At 38.1% G+C, this 9864-nt stretch overlaps 1 protein-coding gene across 1 annotated transcript in view; it reads right to left on the reverse strand.

The window, feature by feature from the left end:
• The window catches only part of FTO (FTO alpha-ketoglutarate dependent dioxygenase), a 250072-nt gene extending 240208 nt beyond the window's left edge, over nt 1-9864 (reverse strand). The window contains exon 1 of the mRNA XM_086468789.1: nt 9849-9864. The gene's annotated coding sequence lies outside the window, so the exon portion shown is untranslated. The remainder of the gene's footprint in view (nt 1-9848) is intronic.

Genomic DNA, 9864 nt, shown 5'->3' on the forward strand with positions numbered 1-9864 from the left:
CATTTTATTTTTTAAAAAAAAAAAAAAAACAAACACAGGGAGAAGGCAATTACAGTCACAGGAAAGACAAAACAAAGAACCAAATCGTGTGTTAGATCTCCTGATACATTACCTCTTGGATACTGTTAGCTAAGAAATGTGCAGTATATCATATAGATAGATATAATACAGAATACAAAATAGCTCTATTCCCAAATATACATAAATTCTCCATGACATATTCAAGCAAAACTGAAGAGAAAGGACCCCAGGAATATGATTTTTACTAACACAAATAAAAGTCTTTTAAAGGGAAATATAAGGCTAGGAAATCAAAACATTGGCAGGACCCATAATCTGCTTTTAACTCATTTTTGTCCATGTATAAATGCTTTCCATAAACACCTTCCATTGAAGCAAGATTGATAGTGTCCATATGACCACATCACAGGACTACTTTTCAGACACCAGTGATAAAAGTTCAAGAAATGAAAGGCACTGCACACCAGAAGGCTTCCAAGCTTGACAATGCAGCAGCTTAATAGCTTCTGGTTTAAGGAATGGGAGAAGTCTATGCAAACTAACGTTTGTCCCCGCACCCTTCCTCTTGAAAAGTTCAACTACCACCATCTCTGTGAAGTTCAAAAAGAAACAAAACAACAAATACGGTACACTCTTTACATTTTGCATGCCAGAGGCAAAAACAGAACACCGGACATCCATAAAAGATAACTGCCTACATCACAGTAAAAAAAAAACAAAACAAAACAAACGAGTTTCTGTTCCCTATTACCAAACATGCAAGGAGCCACACAATTCATCCAACCCACTTTACTCTAAAGGATTGACAAGTGAATGGCTGGAAAGCGGGGAATGAAATCTGAAATAACAAATTTAGTAAAAATTACCTTTTGGCTCCTACCTGGATAGAAGACAGACATGGATTTTTTTGAGTTTCCTATTAGCTGCAGTACATAAAAATTTTTTCTTCTAAATTTCAGAAAAACTCCAGGCTTACAAAAACAGTTATGTAGTCTCAGAATAAATAATTGAAATACCCTACTCCATCTCACTGAAACACCTTTCCATGTTTTTTGGCAAAAATGTCTTGCAGAAGTGTTACATTTGACAAATGCTCATTTTCTTTAAAAAAGTTTAGTAGAAATTTCTATCTAAACTCTGACTCTAAATAAGGTTTCCAACCCAGAAAGATGGTCATTTCACTGTTGTTTACATGCACTGTTCATGATGAAGGCCCCAAATAACTTTCTCCTACATAGGTTCTTTGGATTCAATGATTTGTTCTAGTTTCATTCTGTGATTAGGTACATACACATCCACCATATTTTACCATTGTTTGCCATGATATGAATTAGATACCAGACAATGAAGAATTTCCTTAGCACAAGAGCATCATTACCTGCTGCAATGACATCATTTATGTTAAAAGCAAATGTAGAAGAAAATCAGAAAGGAATACAGCCAAATACAAATTGTTTCCAGCTCTACAAGCTTTTGTCTAACTAATTTGAATAAATCTATCCTTTTGTATGCAATCTTCAGCCAGTCCTTTCCAAATACAGAGGTATGTTTCAAGAGGCCTACTGCTTTGAGACAACAGATTTTTAAAAGCTTCTTGTCCAACTCAAGGGTACATTCAATATCAATAGGCTTTGGCTTCTAAAGTCCTTTAAATGCTTGTGAAAAGCCTACCTATTTCTATTGAGAGGGTTGTTTGTTTTTGTTTTGTTTTTTTTTTTAAAAAAAAAAGAAAAATCTATTAAATGTGTATTTGAACATGAATTTTACCAGTTAAACTATTAAAAGTATATGTAAAGTGTACGATGCTACAGAGCAGTAATAGCAATGTTTTCCAATCTCAGAGTTGCTTAAACCTGCTGCTCACTTTTTAGAGCAAAAACCTTATCTGATCTTTACCTCCTTTTTTTCCTCTGAAAGCATGTACAGTGTAACATGCGTGATCTTTCACTAGCAAGATTCAGTGCATGAAATTTTTGCACTCAGAAGACACAGTATGCATCAGAAGTGGGAGGTTTTGCTTCACGTACAATCTTTTGTCATTATAGACCAGTGTCTCTCCGGTGAATTACAGGCAGAAGCTTCAGTAATTTTAGTATCTGCAAGAAATAGGCAAATCAGGCCTGGAATTTAGTATTACAGGATGTTTGATTTCAATACAATGTTAAACCTTAGGACAGAGTCAGCAACATATTTTAATCAGGCACCTTTTAAAGTATTCACTGCATGAAGTACCAGTTGCCTGGGGGTTATGAAATAATACCAAAAACTTTATAATCATTCATTGATTTAGTTTTGAGCATAGTATATCATTTGAATCCAATGGGAACATAAAGAGCTATTTGTGAGGTCAACCACAGTACAGACAGAGGCTGACATGATATCGATGGCAAGGTGGAAAGAAATTGCCAAATACAGCAGATCAATACCTCGTTTCACTGTTACAGCCTTCTGGAGACATAAAATATGTATCTTTACAGCTACGAAAATAATAATAATGGAAGTGGGAGATAAATGCTTCCCTCAAGGTAAACTATTTGATTAGCTAAGGGCAAAGGTGACAATAGCAGTTTCACTAAAGTAACTTTACAGTCTTAAATAAAAACGGTGGGATGAGCAGCAGATAAAAGGGCAAAATGAAACTGAACAAGTTCTAGGACATAAAGATGTAATTCTTCTAGAAAGTGGTGTAGCACATGTACAAAGGCAAAAACCTGTTAAGCTAAACAAGGTAAAGCAGTTTCCTCCCATAGTAAGACTCCAGTACCTAAAAAATAGTATTTTGAAATTACAGAACTATCATTTTTCTACCCAGAAGGCTTCAAAGATATGTTTAATCTGTCCCATACTTTAAATGCCAATAAATATTCATAACCATGTTTTGCAGTTCACTAGTGAAACTAAAAGAATATGTAATACACTTTTTAGTCTCAATTGAAGGGATCATCTGATATTTTGGATGCTTTTGGTCATTAAAGGTTAATTAAATAACTTAAACTGATGAATTATCAAAAGCATGACAGCCCAATCCTGCTTCAGCTGAAGGCTGCATAAGTTTGCTCATCAATTGCACTGGGAGGAGAACTGAGCTTTAGGCATTCACCATTTGGCCTGTCTAGTTTTCACTAACCTGGGTCAGGTGAAACTGAATCCTGCCTGCTGTAAAAGGGAAAAGTATAATAATTATTCATTAAATGTTTTCCAAAGTCTATAAATAAAAGCGAAAGTAGGCCCAGTACTGCACCTCCAGCAAGGACATTTCACTATAGCTTCATTTCAAAAATGCCGATTTCCATCTGAAACTTCTAAGATTATAAGCTAAGTTCAGAATCCAAAGACAACAAGGTATGTGTGACCTACAGCTGAGACTATCTAGCTTTCTGAAATTGAATCACCTGCTAACAACTTCCAAAAGATTTCTCTTCAGAAAGATGTTCATTCAAAACCAAAAATTCAATCCAACTGAAGTTTTATTTTCTACAGAAAACAGGAAGGATATCCACAACATACTTTCCCTTGTTTTTTGGAGTAAATTTATTTTTCCTGAATGCCACAAGTTATAGAAATATTTCGAAAAGAATGTAAACAACTACCATCACATTTTTTTACACTCCACTTCTAACACTGGATTTGTAACTGATTGTTTTCTTTGTCTTAGTGTTGCTGTTTGAGAACACACTCATGTTTACTAACAGTTTAGCTGCAAATTTACCAAGACACAGAAAACTTTAAAGTTCATCTTACATTTGGCAGCATAGCTTTCAGCTGAATAAGTGAACTCCTTCAAATGACCACATCATCACAAAAGATACTTTGCTGTACGCATTTCTAGTCTGCTGTCTGGAAAACTATAGTAAAGAGGCTGTTCAACAGGGAAATTGGAGTTAAGGAAGCAAAATATGCTCTTTCACACTCTTTATTAGGAGGGAAAAATTTAGTGTTCTGAGGCAGACAAGGAATCAAAATCCCTGTAAAGATACTGGTACTGCAATACCTTTTAGGAAACACGAAGTCTCTCTAAATGACACAAGTTGAATCAGTTAAATTCTGACAAAAAAAAAAAAAAAAAGGCAAGCAGAAGGGTAACTAGGTGAATAAACATGCTGCTCATTTTGCCAAAGCAAAAATCTAATTGATGCTGTGACAATAACAAAAATATCCTAAAATGCATGGAACACCACCAGAGTCTTAAAATAAGCAACCAGTTCTGCATCTCGTCCCACTTCTAGGACATTTCTTGCCCCCCATAAGCTGGCAAGATACCAATGGCTGTCATGCGGTAAGAGCCCATATTAGTAAGCCTAATGAAAGGTCAGGGTTAATGGAACCATTTCATGCAGCCATGTCCTACGAGGTATTGTGTACCCGTAGCAACTATTACACTTGAGGCATGCAACCAAGCCAAAATTTTAGTTGGCTAGAGGCTATACAAGTAACAGACATGAACTTACAATCTTAGCATACAAGACTGAAAAAGTAGACGAGGCTGAATTGGAGGCATGGGCAGGGGGGAGAGAAAAAAAGAAAAAAAGGAGAAGCCTTCCCAAGAATGCATATTCGGATATGGAACACGCACAGCTCCCATACCACTGTCTCATGCATGGATCACTAGGATCAAAGTAAACTGAAGACCTTTAGACCCCTGGCATTTGACTTATTGCATTACTCTCATACACAATAGCCTTCCAGGCCACAATCAACAAAACATGAATTAAGTGTTTTCAGTACCCATGCTCTTCACATCCTTAGCTCCAAGAACGTACAAGATTCTAATGTGTGAAGCATAGATCTGTTCTTATTTGCAGCAAAAACAAGAGACTGAATGTAAAACAACATGTTTAATAAATCTGCAGAGCCTAAAGTACCAATATAATTCAGAGCAGCAAGCCAGACACGCACTTCTTAATTAAGTGGGTGATGTTCTAGTTAAAACAAAAAGACAACCTTGGGCCATAGCTAAGATTAAGCACGCGCTCTTGCAAAGGAAGCTCCTACTATTATCAATATAAAGGCTTTAAATCACAAAAAATAAACCATCTAATAGTCTGTATTCAATAGTAAGTAGAAAGTCAGGACACAGACTGATTTGGATTAACACATTTTCAGTTATAACAAGTAATTTTACAGAGGATTAGTATCTTGATGGTCTGATCAATACCAGGCACTGCTGCTATTACAGATGAAGAGAAAATTACCCCTCCAGTAATAAAGTGTGTATGTCTTGGTTCTCCTTCATTTGCTGAGTCCATTACTGTAATGGTTCCAGCATTAGCAGCTGAGGCAATTTAAGCAGCAGGAATGTGATGAATTTAAAAGCAAGGAACATTTGCTACTCATTCTTTCTTGTATTTTATTCTGCATATGCAAGGCTTCTACCTGACCATTTCCAATACACAAGTCATGTGTTATTTGACTATCAACACTATTTCTTAATTATTGTCTCATTAATAATGGGAAGGGCCAATAATGCGATTACCACAAAAATTGCTACTGGCATACTGGCTGCTGATTCTGCTAAAACCGGCACACCATTTACCTAAGCAGAAATACAACATGACAAGAAGCTTATTTAACTGCATCTAAGCAGTTTCATTAACTTTAATTTTCTTCAATACAACTTCTAAAAGAACCTATTTGATCTGCCAAATAGAAATTTTTTTGGGTTTTATATCTTAAGAGGCAGAACAATAACAGGAAACAGAATTAACATAGTATTTGAACAAACTATGAGAAGACAATGTTAAAGTTTGCATACTTCATTGCATGGTATGGGTGACATTTTTCAGCATTAATCCTAAAATCCTTCCCCTGCTCTTAAGTACTCTGAAAATACTTGCCTATTCCCCCCCCCCGCCAAGTATTAATACGTTGAAGCAACTTATTTTATCTCGTATATACATACTATTTTCCAGACAGCAAAAATGAGGATGATGCAGGAAAGACGACTTTCACCGAAATCTCAGCCAAAACACTGTATATTCCCTTTTCCTCCTTTTAAATAACGCACACAAAGCTTTGTGTTATTTAAAGCTTTATATTTCCTTGCCACTTTGTCTAACGTGTCTCACAAACGCGAACTTGCACATGAATATCTTTGTAAAAGCCCTTGTGAATATTCAGATACGTGCATATTGATGCATTTATTATTTGTATAGCAATAACTTTACTGGATTGGGGTCCCAGCTGTGCTGGGAGCTGTACAAACGTAACAGCAATGTCTGTGGAATAGATTCTCTGTAGTCAGTTCTGGTTTCACAGTAATGTGAATTAGCATAAACAGCTACATAAGGTAATTGTGAACTGGGCTTAGCAGTCTATTCCAAAGACCCGTCAATGTAATCCTTTTAAATGAAAATAATACTCCAGTCTAACTGAGCGTCTTAGCTTTCTCACAGTAATGACACAGGGTCTTAATATGCAAAGAGTGGCAAGAGGAAGAATATAAAGGTAGTTACTATAACTTGGCATCTGTCACGCTGAAACTTACTTTAAAACAATTTTGAGTAAGTAAATCTTGAGAACAGTCTTACATTAAAGATTAACTTTAACTAACTTGGGGATATTAATTAAGATAATAATAATTCCAAAAGCAAAACAGCTTTTCTCCCAAGCTTGAAAGGAGAAAATAGCCTGTGTAGTTTACCAAATAAGAGGTTTATGTTTGGTTTTACTTTATGTGGTATCTTTCTTTCACCCAGCAAAAAAAAATTTACCAAAACACTGACCAACAATATAAAGAAAAAATAATCAAGATAACTACAAACTGTACTAATTAAAACTGAATTCTAAGTTAAAACAAACACAAACAAATGAAACGCACCCCCAATGGACTGTTTCATTAAAATGTCTGTCCAGCTAACGAGCAACATCTGCTCTAACAGCTCTGTTTTTACACACAGAAGTAATGTTTGCTATAGGGAAGACCAGAGAAGTCAATGGCGTGCAACATCTCCAAAAATGTCTTTAGAAACAGAATCATCATGTTTTGCTGTCCACTCAAGACTCAGAGAAATATTCCACAAGACACTAGCATCCCCAACATGGTGTTTAAGACAGCCAAGTAATTAACTTCTGGCTATTGTTTCCCAACTTTTTTCAGACCTTCTTCCCAGGAATGAATTTGTGTCCTTCCTTCTCTTGGGCTTGGAACACCAAGAACTAGCACAAACAATTTAATTTCTGCTACACTCAATCTTACGCAACCCAGTTGAGCGATCTGCAAAGTGGAAATTGCTTTATGATAAAAAATTATTTTCTCTAAAGAATTTCTACCACAGGTACTCGGAACAGAAACATTCTTCTATAACAGCATAAATCAAAACTTGCTATACACATGAAAATTTGAGATATGATAAGCTGTTCTCTCTAAGAAACATACTTCATAATTACTAAGCAAAAGCCAATCACCAAGTTTCTGATAGACAGCACTTAACCGTACACAATTATAGCAAACTAAGAACTTTTATTCAGGATTTAATTCTCCAGGACACGGATATTGTCAGGAGACACATAATCCAAACCAGCTTCTCTATCCAATCACTTCCCTCTCATTAGCAGGCCTCATAAATCTTACTCTCCAGAAGTGGTCGGGTTAACCTCACTAATATTTGATTTGCTATGAAATATTTTGATCAGGACCTAAATGGAAGTCTTGGCAGAACTACTACAATAAATACACACTTCCTTTGCCTTCAGCATTTCTTAGGTGAACAACAGTAGCAAACAATGGTTCAACCGAGGGACTGAAGGGTGAATTGGCATAGTGCCAGAGGCCTGAAGACTACATTTCTAATAAAGTTGTATAAAATAATACCAGTATGAAGATGCTCCCGTGAAAAGAAAGCATATATTTCTTCTTGTAACCCCTCCTCTTCCCATTGCTCTCTTTTTATTTGGCATCCTTTATTGCTAGATGTTCTACAGGGTCCTTCTGTTTCACTTTCGACATACTGAAGGCTTCTCTCATGTAGCACCCAACTCAAAACATTCGCCTAAGGCATCCTATAAGTATTCACACCTTTAAATTCTCTACAAGGACCTCTTATTCGTTTTCATCCTTCTTTGTGCACCCACAACATCTAGGTGTGTCTTTGACTCTAGGTTCCTTGAGTTTTTCTTATACTCCTCTGATACCTCTTCAAGTGCCTTGTCCTCCTACAGGCTTTGCCAGTGTAGTTCAGTTCCATACTCTTACTCCATCTCACGTATCCTCGAATGATTATCTTATCAATGGCAACTATTCTCCTAACGCAAATGATTCCCAAATATGCTTGAGAGAGATTGCAAAGACAAAAGCCTTTGGATGGGTAGCATAAATGTACAGGCTAAATAAAGGTACGGGCTCCTTTTTTTTTTTTTTCTGCAATATAATTACATTAGATTGGATGGGACTGCTTACATCTGCATGTGTTTTCACACATGTAGAAAGAGCGGAACACAAACTAAACACTGAAGTTACCATCCTTCAGCAATAAGGGATAGCAGAAAGACTAATTACAAAATGACCAGGTTGTCTTAAAAAGTTGTTAAAAATGTCACTACCGCAAACAGGCTTTAAAGTTATTTTTCTATTAAAATATTTAGTTGCAAACTTAGGTCAGACCTTTTCCCTGCCCCTATAGTGAAATAAGTTTTAATGTTAAATAGTAAATTAACAGCAATTCCCTCACTAGTATGTTATGTGAACCACATTACCATCTTAGAAAGCTTTTTCTAAATTTGTAACAGAATTAGCCTTCTTTCCATTCACATCACTAAAACCAGCTTTCAAACAAGTAATTTACTGCTTCTCTATACTACTATTTCATAAACAAAATCAGCAGAAGTACAACAACCACCAAGAGTTGCAGTCAAGTCTTGTACAATGTGGTAGAAACAAGCCCTTCAAAGGCACCTGAAACAGCAAAACATTCAGCAATGCTGTCTGCTTGCACAAACAGTACAATTACATCTTCAATGTAAGCATGTAACAGCATCGCATCCAAACACATTACCAAGTAAAAAACATTATAAAGCTAGGGTGCTATAAGAGACTTTAAAAAGTTTATTTAGGTTAGGCTTGGTGTCGAGTAAGACTGCTTTTAAATTTGAAAATAAAAGTGCAGTTACATAATGCATCATCTCACTGAGAATGTTTTAACAAGCATCTATTTACTTGTATAATTTTTCTTATGTAACACCACAGAACTCCCTTTCAAATTGGAATATCTCACCCAGATGGTAAAACCCTTTATTACTAGCTCCTGCTAAAGCTGCACCAGGCTCCTCTCTCCCTTTAAGGAGGGGAGCCTAAGATCTCCAGGTTAATTAGAGCCCCACCGCTACGCCAGCCTGGCCCCAGGGCTCCGTGCAGCACTCAGCCGCCCCAGGGCTGCCGCATCGGCCTCGCAACCCCTCGTCGGGCACGTCCCCTCGGGCACCGCGGACCGCTGCGCGCACGGATACTCTAAACCACAGCGGCCGTCAAGCCGAGGGCAGGGCCCTCGGCCCCGGCCGCACCCGGGAAGGGCCCCGGCCTAGGAGCGCTGCACAGCGGCGGGGACGGGACGCCCGCAGCCAGCGCCCAGCAGCGGCCCTTCGGGCGGCGCAGGAGGCGACAGCCGCGGCCGAGAGCTCGAGGCTTGGGCTACTTTCCCGTCACAACCAACTTCACGGCGGGCTCAGAGCTCCCTCACACGGGCCCCCCGCTCCAGCACTGGAGCTGCCGGAGCCCGGGTGGGCTCGCTCCGCCCCTTGCAGCCCCACACGCCGTGCAGCAGCCGCGGGCAAGGGGGCTCGCCATGGGCACGCTCCTCAGGGCTGAAGGGGAGCAGGAAGCAAAGCGGAGGTACCTTCAATTCTTTCTCC

Source organism: Leptosomus discolor, chromosome 8 (assembly GCF_034619465.1).
Source record: "Leptosomus discolor isolate bLepDis1 chromosome 8, bLepDis1.hap2, whole genome shotgun sequence".
In the NCBI taxonomy this organism is placed as follows: Eukaryota; Metazoa; Chordata; class Aves; order Leptosomiformes; family Leptosomidae; genus Leptosomus; species Leptosomus discolor.